Source organism: Ambystoma mexicanum, chromosome 2p (assembly GCF_040938575.1).
Source record: "Ambystoma mexicanum isolate Mex_15411 chromosome 2p, UKY_AmexF1_1, whole genome shotgun sequence".
Taxonomy (NCBI): Eukaryota; Metazoa; Chordata; class Amphibia; order Caudata; family Ambystomatidae; genus Ambystoma; species Ambystoma mexicanum.
The window spans coordinates 206,843,505-206,869,214 of NC_090923.1; positions in this window are offsets into that span (position 1 = coordinate 206,843,505).

Sequence of the window (25,710 nt, forward strand, 5' to 3'; positions counted from 1 at the left end):
CTTGTGGAACTATACAATTTTAAATATCTTAGTGGCGGCTGCCATAACATCAGACCTTTTGTTGAATAACCCAACACATGCTAAGGTTAAAACTATACAAAGCTGATTGGATTACAACACAGCAAACCTGATTACATTTTAGGAATTACAAGAATAATCTATTTGGAAATAAAAATTACAGTATATTGGCATGTTACTAAGCAACATGTCCATCACCTGTACATAGGACGCATACCTCCGATTTAGATTCAACTTGTGGTAGACGAAGAGTTATTAACAAAACGGAAAGCAACTGTCAATTCGTAAAATTGTAAATCAACAAGAAACATTAAGACATCTAATTACTGAATGCTCAATGCTTAATGAGACACGTAATCATTAGCTTAAAAAGTGTTTCATGCATTTCCGAATTATCTGCCCAGAAACCCTTTGGCACTATGGGGGTAATTCATAGAATTTAGCGCACAAGTGGCGCACGCGGCTGGCGCACAGTGTGCGCGTGCGAATCTCTGCGCCAGCCGCGTGCGCTAAAATCCATTTCCGCGCACAGCGTATTCATGGATTTCAGCTACCAAAACCAGCCGTGGCGCACAGTGGTGCAGCGACCCTGCAGCACCGCCAGTTACGCCCCCAAGAACGCCCCTCGCGCAGGGAAAAGCCATCAAAATCCCCAATCCAGCGCAAAGGGCTGCGCTAACCCTGTACCAGCATGGCAAGCGGGGTACGTGTATTTCAGGGGTGCGCGGGAAGTTTCACATGCGATTTCAGCAGTGTACATGTATTTCAGGGGTGCGCGGGAAGTTTCACACGCAATTTCAGCAGGGTACGTGTATTTCAGGGGTGCGCGGGAAGTTTCACACGCGATTTCAGCAGGGTACGTGTATTTCAGGGGTGCGCGGGTAGTATCACACGCGATTTCAGCAGGGTATGTTTATTTCAGGGGTGCGCAGGAAGTTTCACACGCAATTTCAGCAGGGTACGTGTATTTCAGGGGTGCGCGGGTAGTATCACACGCGATTTCAGCAGGGTATGTTTATTTCAGGGGTGCGCAGGAAGTTTCACACGCAATTTCAGCAGGGTACGTGTATTTCAGGGGTGCATGGGAAGTTTCACACGCGATTTCAGCAGGGTTCGTGTATTTCGGGGGTGCCGGGGTGTCCTACACATGATTTGGCAGTGTGGGTCCTCCCAGGCATTCCCTGTGCACCCTCCACGGCCCCCGCAGGCAGCCCACACCACAGGGGACTACCCTGCACCCCTGGTCATGTCCCGCAGGCAGCCCACCCAACATGGGCATGGCCCCCAGCAAAGGCACATGTCTCCTTGCACTACTGATCACCAACTCATGTCCCCTTGCATCCCCACCCCCCAGCAGTGCAGGGCACCTACCAGCAGGCCCCCACTCATGTCCCACTCATGTCCCCTTGTACTCCCACCCCCCAGCAGGGGGGGCACCTGCCAGCAGGCTCCCACTCATGTCCCCTTGCACCCCCACTCCCCAGCAGTGTGGGGCACCTGCCAGCAGGCCCCCACTCATGTCCCCTTGCACCCCCACCCCCCAGCAGTGTGGGGCACCTGCCAGCAGGCCCCCACACATGTCCCCCAAACACCACGCCATGACTATACAGACCCATGGTCCTAATGCCAACCCAAATCCCACCCCTCCACCCCCCAGTGCAAACACCCAACGAACCACTACATCCACTCCCTAGTAAATCACCCATTCCATGATAGTCTGAAAAGAACCAGCATGCCCATCAGCAAATGTCCTACAGAGCCACACAGTTGCAACACATGACTGTGCCAATGCTCATGGAGACATGCACCAAAATCATCACTGTACACCACACCAATAATGTTGAATAAAGAAATGTATTAAAAAGTATAACAAAATGAAAAGCACACATGCAAATGAAGAAATCATTTTTGAAATAAGAAAAGGAAAGTCAAATCCAAGCAAGAAAAGAAATCCAAAACATGAAAAAATATAAGTGGTGCATCCCTGAAGTCCATAGAACGAAATCCAAAGATGGAAAGCATAAAAAAACATTACTCCATGTGAATATGAATAAAAGAAAGTATATACATGTCCTGAAAATTGAAAACGAAAGTCTGAAGGGTCCATTATCCTAAAAGCAAATGAAACCTACCAAGAACCCTATCTAAAATACAACTATATACAAAAAGTGGAGCAAAGTCCGTGGACTCCAAATCATAATAATAAAGAAATGAAACCTAAACCTAAATAACTATATATAAAGGCGGCGGGCTAGTCCGACGGCTCACTGGTTGATGTCATGGGCCGGGGCACCATCGAACTCCTGTTCAATGGCTTGGAGGCGGGCATGTTCCCTGGCCCCGAGGTCTCGCAAGGATAATGCGGTGTCCAGCTCCAATTCCCTGCAAATACCCTCGAGGCACTCAGCCCGCCTCAGCGCCCTCTGCATGGAGTTCTCCGCCCTGACCATTGTGAGCCGTTCCTCCTCCGCCCGCCGCTGCTCCGCACCTATCTGCTGGTCCAACTGCTCCCACAAGGAAGACACTCCCATTCCAGGGTTCTCCTGCCCTCCGGCTGATGCCTGCCCCCCTGATGTTGATGGCCCCGAGCCATGATGCCTCCCACGTCGAGCCTGCTGCTGCCTCCGACGCAACTGCCTCTGCCAGCACGATGGCATCCAGGCTGATGAAATCCACCGACGCCATCGTGCCTGTGCCCTGCCCGATGATGCCGTCACATTCTCCATCTGATGGGGTCCAGTTGCTGGTGTGTCCACCCCTGCTGGACCTCCGACTCCCGACTGTGGCAGGGATGGGATCCCCACCGAGTTGGCTGTGTTGGTCGGGGCAGGTCCACAGGGGGCCCTGGTGGCATCTGGGCCGGAAGACGGCATGGAGAACGACTGGCGCATAGCCTCCACAGAGGAGGAGAGGGTCGCCAGAGTGGCCGACACATGTATGAAACCCCCAACCATGGCCGCTCCCAACTGGGCTACGTTGGCACGGTGCTCTTCGTGATGACGTGCGTGCTCCCCCCGGGAAGCACGCACGTCATCACGAATGACACCCGTGCGCAACGCGACACCAATCAGGACCTTCTCCATACGGCCAGGGGTCCCCTTGTCCGCAGGTGGGGGGGAGTCAGAAGACATGGACATCCCCCCTACCTGCGGACGGGCCTGGGATGGGGCATCCCTGCTGGTGCATGGTGGTGCAGTCACAGTGTCAGGGACAGTGACATGCACAGGCCCCTCCACGGCAACCTGTGCTGCCTCCTGCCCCTGCCCCTGGACTGCACCACTTGCACCAGCAGGGATGCCCCCACCAGGCCCCATGTGTGGCTCAGTAGCTGCCTCCTCCTCCTCTGTGGAAACCACCAACCTGGATGGCTCCACACCGTCTTCTGCCGTTGCAAGCCCCTGTGGGGGCTCACCCACCCCTTCCACTGCAGCCTTGGGGGCATCCCCGCCACTTTGCTCCACAGCGCCGTCTCCCCCCTCTTCTTCACTTGGCGCTGTGTAGAGGGAGACATAGAACACAAGCATCAGGGTACTGTACAATGGTCCCCTAGACAGGAAGCAATAGCAGATGAGTGGCACTGTCAAAGATCATTTCCATCATGTCCATCCACAACACATGGGTCAGTGCAGGCAAAACACATGCAGTAACAGGCATGGCGCATGCTATGGACATTAGCATACATGTCCAAGGGACTCTTGAAACATACAATGTTGTTTTGGAACTCATATGCATCATGGGTCATGCCTATCACATGCACACACTTCACCGTAGTTTCATCCATCTGGCCTCGTACACCCCAGACACAGTGGATGCAAGGATAACTAGGCTGCATCAGTGAATTTGAACATTGTCACAGACATGTGTCATGCATCCATGGCATTCACAAGTCACAGACACGCAGGTCAGACACACAGACATGGACACCATACATGTACATGGCATCAGCACCCATCCCTCACCCCCACCCATGTCCAGGAACAGAGACTGGCATGCTCTCATGTGTCCATTCCGCATAGGGCTCCCCATGTTGCATTTAAACACATGCACCAACCGTGTGGTTCACACATTACTGGTCTCACATGCATGACCATGATGTCCCTGCACACACACATGCATACATGGCCTATGTCACACATACAGGCAAGTATCAGACAACCATCACACTGCAACATGCCCTGTCTCACACAGCAATGCTTGGCCACTTACCGCTCGACTCCAGACGGGTCTGCCTCTCAAGGATCTGGGCATGGAGCGCTGGGCGTACGTGTTCCAGGACCCTCATTTGGATGATACTCATGCTGCCCCGGCCCCCCTCTACAAGGCGCCGGGCATTTATGCGGGTCCTGGACCTCAAGTCCTCCCAGCGCTTCTTGACTTGCTTGATGTTGCGGGTTGCCACCCCCTCCGCGTTGATGGCAACCACAAAGTCGTCCCAGATCCTGTCCCGTCCTTCCTTGTCGGCGCGTGATGATCCGAAGAGGGCATCATAATACCCCAGGACAAGCTCCACCAGGACACCAACTTCCTTCTGACTGAAGCTGGTGGCCCTCTGCCCCTCTGGCTGGGGGTCGCCAGTGGTCTCAGATGGTGTTTGCCCCGACATGGCGACCCCGAGGCAGGCGTGGGTGGGCAACTGGGTCCTGGGGCTGGGCTGTGGAGTGATGGTATCCCAGTTGGGAGTCTTCTGTTCCAGCAGGGGTGGGCACCGCAACTGGACCCCTGCAGATGGCTGATGTGCAGGCACCAAATGGCAGGGCACGAGTGCAGCAGGCAGTCAGGCAGCAGCAGATGGCAGGTGGGAGCGTGCTCGGGGCTCTGGGGGCAGTGATTTGGCCTTTTGGGCAGGAGCGTGGTTTTCCGTGTGTTTTCGCATGGCCAGCTTGATATGGAGTGATTTGGCACGTGAAAAAATTGCACGTCAGCGTGTAATTCAAGGAATGGCCCTTAGCACGTAAGCGCGTCTACACGCATACGCGATTTCATTGGACCAAAGGCCCTTAGCGCGTAAGCGCGTCTGTGATGTATCGCGCACGGGTGTTGCCCTGGCAGGGCTTGAAGATCCCACGTGGATTTCCATTGCTCTGTACGTGCTTTCCGTGGGGTGTGGTGTGTGCGTTTTCCAGGCATTGGGGTTCACACACTATTACTTCACAGCGGGTGGGTGTTGGCTACGTGTTCTTCTACACGCAGACGGTGAGTCATACCCCGCTCGCCCAAGGCCTATCGCGTGTGAAACTTCCCACGCACCCCCGAAATACACGTACCCCGCTCAATCACGTGTGAAACTTCCCGCGCACCCCGAAATACACGTACCCCGCTCAATCGCGTGTGAAACTTCCTGCACACCCCCGAAATACACGTGCCCCGCTCGCACAGGCCCAATCGCAGTATGGGACATTCATCATTGCTGTATATTGCCACTTTTGTAATGCGCAGGGACGCTACCGCCTGCCTTCGTGTGGCGGACGTGTTTCGGCTTGTGCTTGTCTTTGGCTGTGAACGGTTTTGCCCTATTCAATTCCATGAATACTTGTGGTTCGAGTGCGTGTGGGTGTTCCGTCTGCTTCCCTGCAGGTCATCCCCAGTTACGCCCTTATTTTCGCGCGTTGTTCCCCATTCTGCGCGTTACGCCCCGTGTTCCGCCCACTTTCTGGTGTATGCGCCGAGGTTGTGCGCTTTCACTGTGCGCGTCGCACATGCCATTCGGGATGTTGCAATGACGTGTGCGCCATGCACGGGTTTGGCGCACATCCCGAGGAAAACACGCGCAGGGACTTCCATGAATCGCCAGTTTTTTTGCGCATGCGTGCGCCTTCTTGTGCCTGCTTGCGCCTGCTTGCGCCAAGATTTTCGGTGCACGTTTGTTCCATGAATCGGCCCCTAAATCTTCTGTACTCCCTATACATCTGTTAGGATTGCAACAATAAGGTTTATAGAAGCCCTACAACTAAGTAGCAACATGGAATAATTATACAGACAATCATTTCTGATTCAATGCTGGTGAGAACCCAAGAGAAAGGGATTGTGTACTTGTTAAATCCTGTACTAATAACCATGTCCGTGTAATTCTTTTCTTTTCTTAGGTGGGGTTAAGTCTTCCGTCCTAATTATACATCTAATAAAGTGAGTTAAATGTTAATCACATGTACATGTGTGCTTTTGCTTCTAATCAGTAACGTGGATGTCTTGACAATCATGATATATATCAGTGATATGAAGACTTGAAAAGGATTGAATAAGTAATCATGGATTCATATTTTAAATTTTGATTGTTATTTCTTTTATTATATTAATGGTTTATCATGTAAACTTTTGATTTGAAAGCTTGAATTGTATCAGCCAAGTCACATAAAAAAAAATGCCAGTAACACTGAGATCCTTCTGATTGGGACACCTGCTCCTGCGTTCCCTCTTTCCCTCTGGCCACCCTCCCTGGGACGGCTACCAGCACCTTCCTGTGAGGCAAAGAACCTTAGTGTCATCTTTGACTCCACCCTCTCATTCTCTCCTCACATCTCTGAGAAGTCACACTATCAGTTGCACCTCCTCAGAGGTATTCTACCTTTTCCCCCAGAATCTCACTGCCTCTACTCTCCACCCTTTTCAACTAATCCAGAACAGGACTGCAAGAACTGTGATTGGACTCAAGCCCAGGGATCGTATATCGACAGCCCTGAAATCTCTCCACTGGCTCCCTGTGGCTTCAATGATCAAGCTCAAGACCCTCTGCATCGTCCACAAGGCTTTCTGGGGCCTGGGGACCACACTACATGCAACTCTCTCTTCCTAAGCATCTTCCTTTTCGAGCCATCCACTCCTCCACCTCCAACTCTCTGAGGCTCAGACGCTTCTCCAGGCAGAGCATGGGGGGTTGATCTCTGTCCTTGGCTGGGGCCTCCCTCTAGAACATCCTACGTGCCTCTCTCAAACTTGAGCAGGACCACCTAAGGTAGCAGAAGGAACTCAATACCTTCCTTTTCACTTCCGTTTTCTCTCTCCATCTCCCCTGCTGATGCTCCTGTCTGCTGTGCTAACTGGTTATTTGGCCACTCCCTGAACCTACGGGATCAGGCTTCAGCATGACCAGTTGCCCCTTGCACTGCCTCTGGGCCCCTCAACCACTTAGGAATTGTATCTGCAACCCTAAATTGCTCTGACTCCCTGCATTTATTGATCCATCTACATCTGCACTTACAGCATTACCACCGCACTCCCACCCCTACTTCCTTCCCTGGCACTACTCCTCCTCCCTCCCCCTCGCACTTGCGTGATCTGTATGACACAAGGCCTAGTAAAATAGTGTGTTTGTCCTCATTCTGTCTTCCCTTCTTTGTCTTGTCATGCCTAGAACACTTATGTACAGGCACATTATAAATGACTTATCATATCATATCATGGAAGACTGCTTTTAGGTGAGCCATGTGAGCAGTAGGGAGCCCTATCAGGAGTGCATTTCCCCCATCGATGTGCATTCCACAAGGGCCTGCACTACGGTCCAGAAGTCCTGCAGTCGGATGAAGGGTTTGGCGCATGTGGCTTTTGAGGGATTTCAGGCACTTCCAGAGTTGCTGACCTGTGAAGTACCATAGGGTGCTTGTCTCTCTCCAACCTTTTTCAATCCCTATACCCAACCACTCTTCGACCTTCTGGATGGCGCTGGTGTTACATATATCAACTACACAGATGACATGCAAGTGGTCTTTGAGCTGTTGAGTGTCTACGAGAGGGATACCCAGTTGATCAATCAAATATATGATATGATCCAAGGATTGATGAATGCCAACTCCTTGACTTTAAATAACAGTAAGACAAAATTTTTACTGATTGGTTCAAGTCAATGTTTGGGTGAGATGGAGGCTAGATACGGTCAATTCGCAGTAGCAGACTTTGCTATTCATGTGATCCACTGGGTGAAAATGCTTGGGGTGCATATGGATCACAATTTGAACATGAATAATCATGTAATACAGATGAACGCCTCTTGACCATATACAATAAAGTTTATTGGACAAATCAAACCCTACTTCTCCCATAATAATGTCACTATGCTGGCCACAGCTCTCGTCAACTCAAGAATAGACTATTGTAACAGTCTGCCTTGTAAGCGATATTCAATCAACACTACAGCCAAGTCAATGCCTAGTCTGGGATGCTGAGGAAAACCCTTATTAATGTATTTTTATGTCTAGTTCAGTACTCTGGATGACCACCCTTGTATAACACCCCCCTCTTAGAATCCCCCTTACCCCACCGAGCCAAGAAGTAGGTTTGTTTTGCAAATTAAAAGGTTTATTTGAGAATTTAAACAATATATATATATCACACTTTATAATAAATTAATATCTGATAGTACACTTAGACATATGATGTTGATCAACAATGGGTAATCTGGCACTAGCACACTTCTTTACAATCAATGAGGAGTTAGTATAGGATGGATAAAGTAGCACAAACACTTGTATGATTTCAAGGGAAAAGCAATGAGGAATAAATGCAGTACAGAAATACTTGATATGATTTTAGCAAAAGATAAGATAATCACTTTTTCTCTGGCAATTCACCCCCCTCCCCTATGCAATGTAAGAAATGGAAGGAGATGGAAAGAGGACCACACAGTTCTCAGGAATGCAATCAAATACAATACGAAATCCAGTTCCCCCCCAGCAAGCTTAGAGGAAACAGGTAGGAGTTTGAAACACAGGCCCAAAAGGTTTTTTAAATGTGATGGCAATGGATGGGAAAATGTGCCAACTGATTTTAATTCCCTCTAGAGATTCAGGGTGAGTGGGAGATGCGTGTTGTTATTAGTTCAGGCTCACTTTAGCAATGCTCTATGAGTTATTACCAAGTTGCAACGGATTTTAACAAAAGAAAGAATGGAGCTGCTATTTTGACAAGTGGAGAAATTGAGCCAAAATCGCAAATCGCGGTAAATTTCGTGAGTGCGTAAATCGTGATTCCGGAAAAACTATAAGGAATAGTAGGATGTCTAGTTTTGTTGGAAAGCTTAGATTCTAAGCATTCAGAGGAAAGTTAAATCTCGTTCCTAGCCCAAACGGTTCCAGAGATACGAACAATTAAATAAAGGTAGTTTTTCAGATTTAAAGTAAACTCAAAATGACAGGTGACAGCTTGCAGCTGCAGAATTGACAGGTGACAGTTGTGCAGCTTTAAAAATGACAGATGACACAATTTCTAGGTGGCTGTTCTACTTAGGTTAAAATAGTTTGGATTATATTATTTTAACTACGAGATTGGTTCTGCACAGTTCTACTAGGTACTCACAATATAAATTTGAAATAGGCCTTGCCACGGATCTGGTCAGGTTTTGGACTGGACTCCGGTTCTTGTCTCAGCACTTCACAGTGATCTGGGTGAGCTCTCTGGTTCTGCTCACAGCGGTCTGGGTCACTCTGGATCTCTGGTCTGGTCTCTGGCAATTGTTCTTGGCAAAAGAATTCAAACAGCTCGCCCGGCTGTGGAATAGTTTGCAACTGATTTTAAGGATGCTGAGGCCTGCTGAGAAGAGTTCTCAGTTTGTGGGTTTAGGCCCTTGCTTTAAGTTCTGAAGTAAAGTTCTGGTCTTTGGAGATTGATGGATTTGAAGTCTGGATCTCTGGATGTGAAGTCGTCGGTCAGCATGCTCCGCAGCAAATGGAATTGAATGTCTCTACCTGTCCCAGCAGTCTCTTTTTATGTGTTTTGAAAATGGGTGTGTGCCTGGGCCTAGCTAAGCCTGCCCCTTTCTACTTGTCATTGGCCCAATTCTCCCCTCTCCCATGATTGGGGGAAGGAAATGGATTGTCATCATGATGAGGTCTGTTTATGGGTCAGAGGATCCTCCCCTGGTCAGTTTGCCCACAAATCTATATTTGATTCAAATACATCTTTCCCAGATATACAATTTGTTGAAATTACATGTCCACATTATATATTCCTTATGGTCCATGCTTGTCCACCTCTGATTTTCCTAGGGGCTTGCATTAAAAAATGACAACATTTTGCGCTTTTTAACTGGTTTTGCAATATCGGACATTTACCCAAAATTACACACATGTGCGCAAGGAGTATGGACATTAATTGATGAAGTGTCAGATTTTTAACATGCATACATTTGGAGTGAGACCCTATTTTCCGCTAGCAACCCCCCAGAATACACCACAGGGTCCTAACGCCTCTCAAAATGTTCACAGAAAAATCACAAAAATAATGATATTACTTATATAATTCTGACAAGTCCGCACTATGAGTTATCTATCTTTTTAAAATTATGCCCTGGTCAAAAAGGGGTGTGGCTTCCCACATCACAGGGTGGAATAACTGGTTTGTCCACTTCCCCCAAGCTCAGCTGCTAGCAGAGGCACTGCCCCTCCCAGTTTGCCCTGAGAGGAAGCCACTTTACGACGCCCCAATATAACATTTGCCTGAGTCAAAGGAGTTGCATTGTTCTGTTCCTTCCAGTTCCCAGGTGCTCCACCCCTAATCTAATCAGAGAGGTGACAACTCCTTTTGGCAAGGGGCAGCAGGATGCAGCTAGGACTGGGAAGAGTGGCTGAACAGGTTTCTCCTGTCGGGGGTAGTTGTCAGGCAGAATCCAGTTTCACTACCAGGTTTCAGCTAAATGTCACTTTTTGTTCCCAGGTTTCTACATTCAAATCAAACTGACAATTTGTACCTATACATTAAATAATTACTTCCTTCAAGTCATTTCAGAATATGGTTTTACATTGTATCCACCTCTTAGCAAGTCTTTCCTTGGTCTGGTTTTGTTTCATTTGTTCAGTTTTACACAAAAGTCTGGTGGTTTTAAAACGCCGGCTTTCTGATACTGGTGAGTACTGGTAATGCAACCATTTTTGGGATTAAGAAAATGAATTCCCCACAGTTTCTGAGTTGCTTTTTTAGCAATCAGCATTGCCATTCCCAATGGTTTCAGGCTACTGTGTGTGTAGCCCAATGGTGGTTTTAGGCAGTGCCCTCCTGTGCTCACAACATAGGCAAAAATGGGTGGCAGCCTATTCTTCATGTTTTCCCTGTGCACTCTCTGGGGAGTTCTGGCCATCATGATGTTTTCCATGCCAGTACTGCACAGTTTTATGCTAGGGCTTGTATGCATGGGTAAAACATCCCACAGCCTAACGGAACCTCCAAAAACAACCTGAAAACCTTACAGGTGGCACAAAATGGTACAGCAAGAGCTGTCTGTTGACTGGCAAGAATTGGTCATGTCATCCAGCCCCGGAGATCCCTCCATTGGCTACGAGTTCACCACTACAAAATCCTTACATTGACATACAAATGCTGGGCAGGAAAAGCTCCATCCTATTTAGTGAAGAGGCTGAAGAAGGTCCCTGCTACATGCTATTTACGTTCTAGTGATCTTGACCTTCAACATATTCCTAGACATAAACCTAAGCACTTTGGTGGCATGAGCTTTGATGCCCGTTCCCCAGGTCTTTGGAATTCTATTCCACTGTAACTGAGAAATAATAAAACATAGAGGAAACCTGGGCTGAAACCATAGATTGTGTCTAGCCCCCACATACATAAAAGAAATGGACAACAACCTCATCTGCATGCCTTGTTAGGTTTAGGACATAGATTTAAGGTCTGTTCAACGTCTGAGGTTGCTTGCCTTATGCTTTCAGGAGTACGATATGGAATCTGTGAAGTGGAAGATTGAAAATATTATTAGAAATATTGCAGACTTGTTACACTTTGAACATCAGTTGAGAGATTGTGTATGCAGTACATTCTAGAGAAGATCACCAGGTGTCACTTAAAGGATTAATTTAAATGTAGTGGACGTTGAACTTGGATTATGTCGCGCTAAGCCCTGTTGAAAACCTAAGCTTGTTAAGGCCAAAACACATGTTGGCAAGACCGAGAACATTATGAAAATACCATTATAATATATTAAATACAGAGTATGATGAATCAATGAGTTACATTAATTGTTTGTGTTAGAGCTTGAGTGGAAGGCGCAATGACATCTAATTAGTTACACATGTCAGGCTCATAGGGGACTTAGAGTCTGTTGTCGTTGGTGTTACAATTGATCAAGATCTTTCCGTGTTGACTAGATTACCACTCAGTGTTTTGCTGCAACAACATAAACAAAGTAGGTCCTACCTTGTCTTCAGAATCGGTTTGAAGCTAGGGAGACTTCACCTGTCTCACCCTCTCTTCACCTCTGACACGGCAAACAGAGGATGTGGCAGGGAAACCCTTGAAAGGGAAAAAAACCCTGTGTCGCTTGTGAACATAGGCTAGCAGGTCGTGGACTGGATTCCTCTGAAGGGCAAAGACGTGTAGACTAGCTGCGTGCCGGTTCTGCCAGAGGGGCTCTTTCCGGATAGCGGATGTTGATGTTAAAGAAATCCGGTAGCGCAAACCTGGATGGGTCGGCGGCTTGAGCGAGCTCTGAGAGTAGAAAGGCAAAAGGTCAGTGTTTGTATATACGAGAGGATGGTAAGTCATAGATGAAGGGTAGTTGAGACTTCCACCTACCAGGCCAGGGTATGGTGCGGACCAAGATAGAAGAATAATTCCGGAAATGTAAGCTGGGCGTCGTAGTCCGGGAACCGACAGTCACCTGAATATGACAGCAAGGAAAGGTGTAAGTATAAAGACAACGTCTTCCTACCAATAGAAGAAAGTCTGACAGAGAATGGAGAAAAATGTGACCTACTAAGTCGTAAGCGTGACTGGTCACCAATTCTGTAACTGAAACGATCGTTGGCTCGTTGGAGTGGGATCGGAAGGCTGGAGTTGGTCTAGGAGAAAAGAGAGGTTTTGAGAGAAAGAATTAGTAAGAGGAACTGCAGAGGCAAGAAATAAGATATCGGGTAATGATACCAGGTACTTCCTAAGCGATAATTTACGGAGCATAACCACTATAAGCAGTAGCAACGCACTGCAATTTCAGCTCTGGTTGCTTATGTACCGTGACCAGGTTAGGGGGAGGAGTCTTCCCAAGTAACAGTGAGCACTCTGGACTGTCAGCATGAGCGTGCGCTGCCCTCTTGGGAGTAATGTTATGAAGTGAAGGCATAAAGCGCCATTGGCGCAGAAAAGACCACCTTTGTACACCATTCGTAACAGTTGGTCCATGCTGCTACACCACACTAATCTAATGAGTATTAGAATTACTGTGTAAGTACCTAATTTATTGATTAGTAGTTTGCGCAGAGGAGTAAAAGTCCCACGTAAGTACTTGCTTTTTGCATGCGCAAATACATTACACTGCTGCAAGTCATTAAAGTGCCAGGTACTCATACACACCTAACATGGACTGCAGTGAAAGTTGGAATCCATGTTTCCTTCAGGTAAGTAATAATATTTTGTCAAGGTCAGTGATGTCAAACTAATACATTAGGGAGAATTCTAATTTCTGTACTAATTCCCTTCAAACTTAGAGACCCCCAACTCTTTTGTTGGACTTTAGGAGTTTTGATTTTTATCCTGCAGTAAGTGAGACCCTTTTCCCACTCTCTCATGTATTGTCTTGATTGAACTCTGTGGTTCTGTAACTTTGGAGTCTGACACACTCTGTAAGCGTCAACTTTTGTATTGTGACACACAGCACCTTCAGTGCAGTGACACTGAGAAGTCCTTTGGATTTCTCACAAGGTTTAAAAAACTTCTCTTGGGTAAACTACTGTTTCCAAGAGTAGTAAAGTGAAATTGGCTTTACTTACCTATTTTTCCTATGTAGGTCCAGTACAACCCATCCTATGTGGAAGTACTGGGGGGTTACTTAGTAGTCCCTTTCCCTACTTTCTCATGTAAGATGTTGTTTTATGTTACATTCCCTGCATTTAATGGCTGGTGGCAGTGGTTTAATTTTCATAACATTGTGCGTTTTTACCGCAGGCTGAATCCACACACCAGGTTTAACCCTTTTGTTAATTTTGTCTTTGACGGGCTTCAATGCTGAAACCCGCCTCTAGCTCCAGTGTGTTTGGCAGTGCAGGAAGCGAGGAAGGTGCCAAATCTCCCTGTCCTTAGTCTACTTGGTTTCCTGAATACACCCAGTGCTGATTGGCTGGCTCGCCTTAGAGGACAGCCACCCTGCTGTGTGAGTGATAGTTGGGCTGTGCTTGAATGGGGGAAACCTGCATAAAAATTGAGGTCTCTTGAATAGAGGGCAGAGTCGACCACTGTAAAAAACATCCAACAAAATAAACTGGAAAAGAAGCTTGCTGAACCCTGCTGCAGTACTGAAGGTCCAATTTCGTATCAACTGGAGAAGCCTGGAATGGACAACTTCTTCCCTTGGGTTGGTGGGACCAACTGACCCCAAGACGAACTTTGCTCGAACGCCTCTGCCTTCTGGCTGTACTTCCTTGCTGCTGCTGGAAACAAGTGCGAGGGGTCAGGAAACCCAGAGATGAGCACTTCATCTTTAAGCCAAACCTGAGCCCCTCAGGGCCCTCCCGAAGCAGGACGACCCAAGCCTGAGCCCCCTCAACAGAGTGCTGGAGCCCATCAAGTGTCCAAGAACCGCGGTGGTGCTATTGACCAGTAGCTAAAACCGTGAAGTGCTGCTGATTTGGAAAGAGCCTGTAGCTGCCACCAACCTTCGAACTGCAGTACAGGAGTCCTCCAGATGTCTTCCCTCTTGTCCCCACAACTGAGGCCCAGGAACTCAGGACATGCTGGACTGCAACCTGAACAGAAGCCAGTTGGATCATCTTCTTCCAACATAAGGTACTGTCTTGACTAAAGGGGTACTTACCTTTTTGGTCTGTACCTTGTTTGTTCTCACTGGAGACTTACAATAGATACTTTTTCTGCAGAGTTGCTTTCAGCTTTGCCCCTCACAAGCCAAACAGCTTGTGGCCCTACAGTGATTCTTTTTCTACAAACGCTCTTAAAACATTGTGCAAGACTTTGAAGAAGGATCTCAGCTCCCTAGACATTGCACAAAGTGACTTTGGCTGACCTCGCTCCCTGCAGACTCTTCTGACCCATTGATCTTGGCTTTAACTCTCCCTCATAGGTGGTGCATACGTTTAACTTATATTGCTGGGAAAGGTCTAACCTAGATTTCATTGGGAAGATTGGAAAGTATTCACGTGTTCTGAGATCCTGTTAACCTTTTTCTTTTCCACAACCACATATACCATAAACCACAATCATTGGCACTCAATCAATGTTCAGGTTGTCTGACATGCAAAGGGCATCATGACTGAAGTGTATGCCAACTATCCAGGAAGCACACACAATAGTTATATATTCCGGATGTCACCACTACACCAGAATCTGCTAGCTTGCAAGCATGAGAATGCATGGCTCATTGGTAAGTATGAACGGACACGCACATGTATGCACTTTGCACACTTACCAATAGACACTGGCAACAAATAATAATGACAACCTTGTATACATTTACAGGGGACAGTGCCTACCCGCTGAGCACATTCATGGTGACGCCTGTATGGTATCAGACAACACCACCTGAGGTAAGGTGAAATACTGCTCATGTAGCGACTAGGGGCATAGTTGAATGCACATTTGGAGTGCTTAAGTCACATTTCCACTCCCTTGACCACTCTGGTGGTGTGTTGCTATATGCACCACCAGTTGTGTGCGGGATCATTGTGGCAGCATGTGTTCTGCACAATGTCGCCACACAGCGTGGTGGCCCAGTGGACATGGTGGTGGGCCATCGCCCGCACCCACAGGCATGACCCTTACACATGGCTGGCAAAAGTGCATATGGATAGGCTGCAAGTACCCAGCTGTTGCAATGCTACTTTACCTAAAATCCTGCCCCTGTGAGTGCACACAATACAGCCACATCCCAGATGCCATTGAATGATGATGATGGGCCAATCCTCCGGGCACACAAAATCACCCTGAGAATGTGCCCTAGGAGGGCGAACTTGTGTGCATCCATTAGACATAAACCAATATGCACAAAGTGTTGCCAAATGAAAGACACGTAAATGGGAGTACACCACCACCACCATGGTAAGCATGGAGTGAAACCAATTCTGAGGCACAAAAACACCACTAATGTCCAAGAAATGATCACCCAGAATATGTGTTGCAACAGATAAATTCATCAACCTGCCAAATATCAATTATGAGCAGCCAGGCATTCATAGACTACAAAAGTTTAATTTACACCAATCCTCATCATGTCAATACAATAGGGTTGCACACCTGTGTGAGAATATGCATGCCAAGCACAAATGTCTTCTTGTTGCTTTGAGCGCAAAAACAGTGTTGTCTGTATCCACAGGTGACATACATGCAGCCAATATGGAGACAAAGCACCCCATATCAAAAAACACACTGAACAGGACGCAATTGACAATTGAGAAAAAGTGATTGACATACCCAAATGAATAAAAACACAGATGCAGCAAGTAACGTAGACATTCCATAGCAAAATCAATAGTGAGTCATGACCATAAGCAGCATTGCATTGCACCATTCACCAACACAGTCACAACAACTGCAAATAACAGTGTACATGTAGTACACCAAAAACAATGCATCACAATGGACGAACTGAAGACTGTCACATGGACAACTGTACTGCATGCAGACACCAAACCTCACACATGGGACCATGAGTAATAAGGCATAGTACTGGAATCTGGAAGCCAATTAACCCATGCAAGGACAGCTCTGGACCCACAATGCTTGCTACACAACAAAAACACGTACACTAGCCAATGTTCAGTGTTATGCTGATGACACTTAGATCTCTCAGGTCCAACTGGGTTATTTCCTCTCTTCTATCTCTCTCTATACTTGTGGTGTCCCTCAGGGGTCTAACCTTTCACCCTGGCTCTTCAAACACTACCTGGCACCTCTTACCCACTGCATCGCCAATTTCTGCTTCAACTTTCAGTGTTACACAGATGACACCCAGCTCTCCTTCAGGCTCCCTTCAGCCGCTTCTCATTCTTCTCTCATAAAAGACTGTTTGGCCACAATTCAGTAATGGTGCGCCACCAATGATCTCTGCCAGTAAGACCGAGATCCTCCTCATAGGAACACTGGCTCTCTCCTTTCATCTCAGTCTCTGGCCACCCACTCTGGGCCCTCTTCCTGCTTCTACCTCATATCATAACCCATTCCTTGACCACAACAATGCACACAATACTCAGTGACATCAAAGTAGTAATTTTCAATGTTAATAACCAAAGAGCAACAAACGTTCACCGCAAGAGATATGCACTTCTTACCTGTTTCGTGTGCATGCATACAACTGCAATGATCATCTCAATCCCATCATCCATCAAATCACGACAAATGGATCTGCAGAGAAAGACAAATGAATGTGAGCACAGCCAACATATCCTTTCACCCAAACTCACAGCAATACATACTCCCCTGAGTGACATGCAAAAAATGCAAACAACTCACATGTCGTCGATCAACATGTGTCCTGGCACACATGCAGACAGTTCTGCACACTGCATGAAAATTAAACACACACAACACACATACTGACAAACACCCACCCACAACCCACACACTGCCTGAACCCCCAAGTGCCATAGTGAACATCCATGTCACACCTACTACATTATCAAGCTGATGGCACATACTCAACACACACACACATCTGGCAACAGTCAGCATGACAATGATCAGACCCACAAAAAGTACAACACTGAGATCAATTAAAGGTTTGGATCACCCTGGTAGTATTAGCCATGCCCTGACATTGTATGCCATCATTAGCGTACCACAGGGATATTGCACTGAACACTGGCTTGGGCGCCGATGATGCAAAGCCCAAGAATGACTGAACCCAAATTCTCACCAATTGCACTGAAGATAGGATCTTGCAGAAGGCAGTACTACACAGAGGAAGATGTCAGACAGGAAGGCTGGGGTAACTGGCATTAAACACAATAGCAGACATGACAAAGAATTGAGAAACAGAGACAAATGTAAAAAGCACACAAAATGGAGCCGCCAACTCGAAAGTACAAGGTTATACAGACTTCACTGCGACTCAATTGCGTTGGGTCAAATGTGCATTGAATCGAAGGTAGCATTGACATGTACCCAGCAGCTGTCAACAGGCCAATGTAATCCCAAGGATGCACCATGCATGGCACATGCATGGAAAATATCTAACCCTGCTCCATGTAGTGTGCCTGGTGTCTGTTTACAACATAGAATCCCAAACATGCGCATCAATGGTGTCCTGTGTGTGGATCATTCTTAGGACTGCCCAAAAAGAATGGTGAACCCTGTCAAAGAAATGCCAAATAGTGTCTTCCATGTACATTAATCAATATTAGTGAATCTTTGTATGGGATGCCATGTGTCAGGCAATACACATGTGAAATATGCAAAAGCATACACAACACCACAAACATGCATCACAACCCACAAATAGCTGGCCCTGCCACAATCCTGACAACTCAACAAGAAAGGCCCTACAGAGATCCCCCCCACAACTATGAATCCACAACCTCTGCCACCATCATATGAGTGTGAAAACAGCATGCACAGACACATAACCATAAGAACACCATGTGACAAATGCACTCACACACTTAGACCTGTGCTCCACAAAACAAGTTAAACAAATGCCCAGAGTGCCAGAATCCCTCCTAAACACCAGACAACAAGTGACACCCTGAGTGTCCTTCTCTTACCTGCACAGGGTACACACCTGGCATGCGTGCACCACATCCTCGAGTTGTAAAGACATGCATTGCAACAACTTAATGACTTTGGAGATACATGAGAACCATTTAGGGAATCAGAAAACAGGCACAGACCACCCAGTGCAGAAGGAACACAGGATGCAAGAGGGAGCCAGGAAACAGATTGATAATTGCTTAGGAGTGGAGAGTTACACAACAGAAACTGAGAGAGTGAAAGAGAAAGAGAGAAATAGAGAGAGCGAGGGACAAGTGAAAATCATTGCAAGTACACTGTCTGGAGTGGAGACGGGGATGGACATGCCAAACAACAATGATGGTGAGGGCATATAGAAGTTGACCTAGGGAGCTTGATAGTCATATCAATACCTCTGAATGTACCTTCATGGTATGAGTTCACAGAAAGCACATAGAAAGAAAATATCCACATGGTGAGGCCATGAAGGACAAAACCGGTGGGCTTTGAAGGACAGAGAGGCAAATATTAGGCACTTGTGTAGGGTTAATCAGTATCCCTATCTCATACAAACCATTGCAAAACCCACCATGGCATGCATTATACAACACAACGCATGTACCCCACGTCCACGCAACTTAGGCACTGAATACATATAGCGCTACCCTACATCAGTCAACATATACCCCTGTTGGACAACACAGTCAATGGACATGCAGCTGTACTTTCACCCTCAAAACACCACACCCCTGAGTGAGACAGCAACACTAAGGGCCTCATTACACGGACGGCGGTAAGGGTTAACGGTCACCGTTAATGGCAACGGTGACCGTTAACCCTTACCGCCGTACTACGAGGTCCCTTTGCGGGTTGGAGGAATCAACGCCTGCTTCTTGCAGGCATTAAGTACCAACCCGCTAAGGGACCTCGGAGCTAATTACGGCACCGCAAAATTGCGGTGCCGTAATTAGCGCCTTCCCCATTCCCATAGAGCCCTATGGGGCAGAAATGGGAATGGGGAAGGGCAATGGCGGAAGGGGGATTTACCGCCCCTCCAACCTTGGAATGGGGCGGTAAATCCCCTTTCCGCCAAGGCGGTGCCGGTAATTTACCGGCATGGTCCAGGGTGCTAATAGCACCCTGGATTACCGCCTTCCGTGTAATGAGGCCCTAAGTGTCCAGATAAAGGCAAGTGTTGGGAAGTGCAGTATGACAGACATGCATGCAACTACATGTGTGAATGCAATGTGCACCCACAGACTGTCACAGTAAACATAAAGTAGAATGTAAAAACAGAAAACATGTAATACACACCAATGATGAAAACCAACAGTACAGAAACATGTACAAAAAGTCACCATACTGGGTAACACAGAAGCAGTCAATCTGAGAAACACATGAGGAACACATGTGCATATCTGTCAAAACCAACATGCATCATGTCCTGTGGAGTCAATGCACACAAATGTACACAACGAAGTCACCAGAGCCCATGTCATGAAGCGCTGCACTATATGTTTTGCATACATGCCTATCAATTTGAATGGGACATGCAGACAGTTGGCCTTGCAGGGCGGGACATTTAAGCAGAGAAGAAAATGGATTTGGGATTGGCAACCGTCAAAGAGTAGGGTGCAGAGGGAGAAAACATGCAGGGCACGGTATGCAACTTAAGACCTGGGGGAGTAGAAGGGTGGCAGTAAGGAGCCATCACCATGGTCAGTGTACCAAGTGTCGGAGAACATAAACCATCAGGGTCCAGAATCACCAACAATGCCTGTGGCCCAGCAGTATGTGCATCTGCATATAGCAAAACACTGACAATGAGGAATGTGACAATAGTGCTGCACAACCACTTCCAAACATGCAGTCAACATCATGACATAAACAAGCCACTGGCATAGAAGTGGAAATGCACATACACACACCTGCATGCTTACAGAAATACATCAGCATAGACATTCACCGTGACACAAGACGAACACCGGCAGCTGATCAAAATGTGTACTGCATGCAGAAACAATGGGGAACAATTACACTGGCATTACATGCAAGACAGTGCACGTGGTAACCTGCTGACTGAGCCATCATGATGTGATTCCCACATCACATCCACCAGCAACTGTGCCTCCAAATGCATGTCAGGAGGTTCAGTGCCTGGCAGAGGGGATGGGGAGTTGGGATGTCAAAGGGTGCAGGGTGTCCTCCCTGAGAATTCAGTCGCCACCTCATTCCGGAGCACTTTAATAACATACAAAGCATTATAACAGATTTAGAACACGGTTCCTAGTGATTGTTTTGAATGGCAAAGTTTCGAATGGCAGTTTAGAAAAAAAAATGCATCGAAAAAATGATTTTTTTGTAATGGAGGTCCCACCAACCCCTGTTTTTTTTAACCCCTTAACACCCATTTTAGTAAAAAAAACCTTTACCTACAAAAAAATGCATTTTTCTGATGCATTTCTTTTTTAAACATTGGCATTCGAAACTATGGGCCTCATTCCGAGATTGGAGGTAGCCATAGCGCTATTTGCGCCATGACTGCCTCCAATACCGGGTCGGGCACCGGTCTGGTTGAATGGGGACTTACCGGGTCATTCTGATCCTTGAGGACCCGGTACGTCCCCATTCACCAAACCATTCCCCATTCCCATTGAGCCCTAATAGGGCTCAATGTGAATGGAGAAGACGCTAATAATGGGCCCGCGAATAGCAGGCCCGTTATTAGCGGCCTTGTCCGTTTGTGGGACCCGTAAAGGATGTGTGGTCAGACCACACGTCCTTTACGGTGCCCACTAAGGGACCTCAGAATTGGGCGGTAAGGGATTACCGGCACCAGTCTCCTTACCGGTGTCTGGTATCCCTTACCACCCACCTCAGAATGAGGCCCTATATATTCAAAACAATGCCTGGGCCAATGCCATCGATGCGCAATGGACACTACGTAATCCGATGCAATGTGCAGTTTAGTCCGTCTCCACTGTTCACTCCAGTAGCTGCAGCCATGGATTAAACATTGTAGGATGTGCTAAGGAACACTGCACCCATGCAATCAACCATCTATGCAATGCTGACGTACTACAAACAGAAGCGATCAATGTGAAACCTACTTCCAACCACGGCACATAGTTGTCGCTGCAAGGCCTCCATCCTTGCAACACATCACAGTACACAGTATCTTATAATGTGCAAGTCATGTGCAATGCAGAACACCCACCAGTCACCGCTGAAATAGGTCTCTGATGAGACCTGTGATTTGGCGCTGTATGCAAGAACACTGCAGGCACATCAACATCTTCCTCCACCTAGTGACATATATCTGATAATTCACTACTCACTTCACCACCCTTTCCATCCCTTTTTCCCACCACCACATGGCGTAATATATGTTTTGCAATGCACTCCCCGTCTGCTATTCAGGTACCACCAGGCAGCACGTTAAGAGGTCCCAGCACAAGCTATTTTGCCGTAATGAAGGCTGCCTGTATTCACCACCACTCTGTGCAATGGACACGATGCAACTCGATTCAATATGCAGTTTAGTCCATCTCCACTGATCACTTCACTAGCTGCACCCATGGCTTAAACACTGTAGTATGAGGAGCACTGCACACATGCAATCACCCGTCTATGCAACATTGTCGTACCACACACAGAAGGGAACAATGTGAAATGTACTTTGAACCATAGCACATAGTTATCGCTGCAAGACATCCATCCTTGCAACACACAGCAGTACACGGTATCTTATAATGGGCATGTCATGTGCAATGCACTCCACTTCTGCAATTTAGCACCCACCAGTCACCACGGAAATAGGTCTCAGCACCAGCTATCATGCCGTAACGACGCCAGCCCGCATGCAGCACACATGGGAATAGCAGGCCCATTATTAGCGGCCTTGTCCGTTAGCAGGACCCGTAAAGGATGTGTGGTCAGACCACGCGTCCTTTACGGTGCCCACTAAGGGACCTCGGAATTGGGCGGTAAGGGATTACTGGCACCGGTCTCCTTACCGGTGTCTGGTATACCTTACCACCCACCTCGGAATGAGGCCCTATATATTCGAAACAATGCCTGGATACCCAAAGTATTATGTCACTGGCAACCAAACCACACAATCCTCACAACTTCAGGCCTACTCCCAGGAAGCTGCACAAACCAGAATGTCTAAGCACATTCACTTCAACCCTACCTTCTTGTATACTGACAGTGTTCCAACACTGCATCCAGTGGGCACATTGCAAGACTATTCATTGCGCAATCTCCAGCCATACACCGAATCCAACAATGACAGCACCAATGGAACAAACAGTGTATGCATGTCAGCGCACCTCTGGTGCTCTATGAAGAGTAAAATGTTTTCCACAACCATTCTGTGAAGATGACCACCCTCTGAGAGATGAAGTCAAAACTGCATTGCTGCAGTGGGTGTGGTGAAGACCTTGGCTTTAGGGTGCATGGCCTACGGCCTACGTCCTTTGGCCATGCACCCAATAGTCTAGTCTTAGCCACACCCACTGCAACATAATGCAGCCATGCATGGCAACATGTCATCAAGTACCACAATCCACACACATACCAGAGCCACCGGCACACCTACCCAAGCTTGGCACCGTCATACGGCTGTGCATAGAAAGATTCACCTTTTCCCAGAATCTACAAACTTAACACATCCTCCGGCGCCCCTACCCACTTTCATTCACATGCAATGGTGTTACTGCCAACCCAACCAACCAACAGTATTTACATGTCAGCTGACTTCTGGTGATCTATCAAGGGTACATTGTGCTCCATGACCATTCTGTAAAGGTGAGGAGACTGTGACAGTAGCAGTGTAAACTGCATTTCTGCTAGGGGTGTGGGCAAAGCCTAGACTAATGGCTGCATGGCATATGGCCTTTGGCCATGCACCAAATAGTCTAGGCTTTGCCCACACCCACTGCAACATAATGAAGGCATGCATACCCTCATGTGCTCACGTACCACACTACACACACGTACTACAGCCACTGCCACTACTACCAAACCTCCACAACGTAATACTGCTATTCATGGAAACATAACACAGCCTCCGGCACCCATATCCACTTTCATTCACGTAGTACGTCTCCCAGCTCTCTATTCAGTACAGAAAAGCATTATGTCATGCTGCAGTACAGAAGTCACCGCTGCGCAATGGACACTACGTAATCCGATGCAATGTGCAGTTTAGTCCATCTCCACTGTTCACTCCAGTAGCTGCAGCCATGGATTAAACATTGTAAGATGTGCTAAGTAACACTGCACCCATGCAATCAACCATCTATGCAATGCTGACGTACTACAAACAGAAGCGAACAATGTGAAACCTACTTCCAACCATGGCACATAATTGTCGCTGCAAGGCCTCCATCCTTACAACACATCACAGAACACAGTATCTTATAATGTGCATGTCATGTGCAATGCAGAGCAACCACCAGTCACCGCTGAAATAGGTCTCTGATAAGACCCGTGAGTTGGCGCTGTATGCAAGAACACTGCAGGCACATCAACATCTTCCTCCACCTAGTGACATATATCTGATAATTCACTATTCACTTCACCACCCTTTCCATCCCTTTTTCCCACCACCACATGGCGTAATATATGTTTTGCAATGCACTCCCCGTCTGCTATTCAGGTACCACCAGGCAGCACGTTAAGAGGTCCCAGCACAAGCTATTTTGCCGTAATGAAGGCTGCCTGTATTCACCACCACTCTGTGCAATGGACACGATGCAACTCGATTCAATATGCAGTTTAGTCCATCTCCACTGATCACTTCACTAGCTGGACCCATGGCTTAAACACTGTAGTATGAGGAGCACTGCACCCATGCAATCACCCGTCTATGCAACATTGACGTACCACACACAGAAGGGAACAATGTGAAATGTACTTCGAACCATAGCACATAGTTATCGCTGCAAGGCATCCATCCTTGCAACACACAGCAGTACACGGTATCTTATAATGGGCATGTCATGTGCAATGCACTCCACTTATGCAATTTAGCACCCACCAGTCACCACGGAAATAGGTCTCAGCACCAGCTATCATGCTGTAACAACGCCAGCCCTCATGCAGCACACATGGGAGGTATCTGTGCAGAGACCCGCGATTTGGCGATGTATGCAAGGACACTGCAGGCACATCAACATCTCTGTCCACCTAGTGACATATCGCAGATGATTCATTTCTCACTCTACCCTTTCCATCCCTTCTTCCCACCACCACATTGCGTAATATATGTTTTGCAATGCACTTACCGTCTAATATTCAGGTACCACCAGGCAGCACAGTAAGAGGTTGTGGCATAAGCTATTGTGCCGTAATGAAGACTTCTTGCATTCATCACACATGGTTGGGGCCTGTGCAGGGACCAGTGAATTGGCGCAGTACGCACAGCTACTGCAGGCACACCACCGTCTTCGTCCACCTAATAATCGCATATCTCTGATGAACCACTCCTCTCTTCCCCAACCTTTCTAACCCTTCTTGCCACCACCACATGCCGTACATTATGATTGTCAGGCCCTTTCGGCGGTACACTGTCCTCCGATACACCATGGCAGCGCTTCTCAAAAACTTTGCTTCCCTGCAGCCAACCACTCGCTGCATCCAAAGTTTGTCGACAGCACGGCATAGTGCAAGCCAATGAGCCTGCTGTCTGTGGAGCGAACAGGGAAATGGGATTGCGGAGCAGAGCCAGATATCACACATTTTGTGTGTATATTTCCACCAAACACAAAAAAGTATGCTTTCTGACGCAAGCCCCCGCTCCTGCCGCAAATCTGGTACAAATTTGTCCAGCTGTTTGGCCTGTAGCCACTTTCCCCATTCGGTCTATGGAAAAATAAAAAATGGGGACTCCCCTATAACTCCCCCCCCCTGCATGAAACCTCACCAAACGTGCCGTAAAAATTCAGAGTGGGCCATATACATTTTTTGCAAAGTTTGTGATGATTCCTTGGGGGGGAGCAAAGATATAAGCTGCCAAAAAAGTGGTCTTCCTATGAGGCTGTGGGCCGTGTAATATGAACCTCAGAAATTCACCAGTTATGG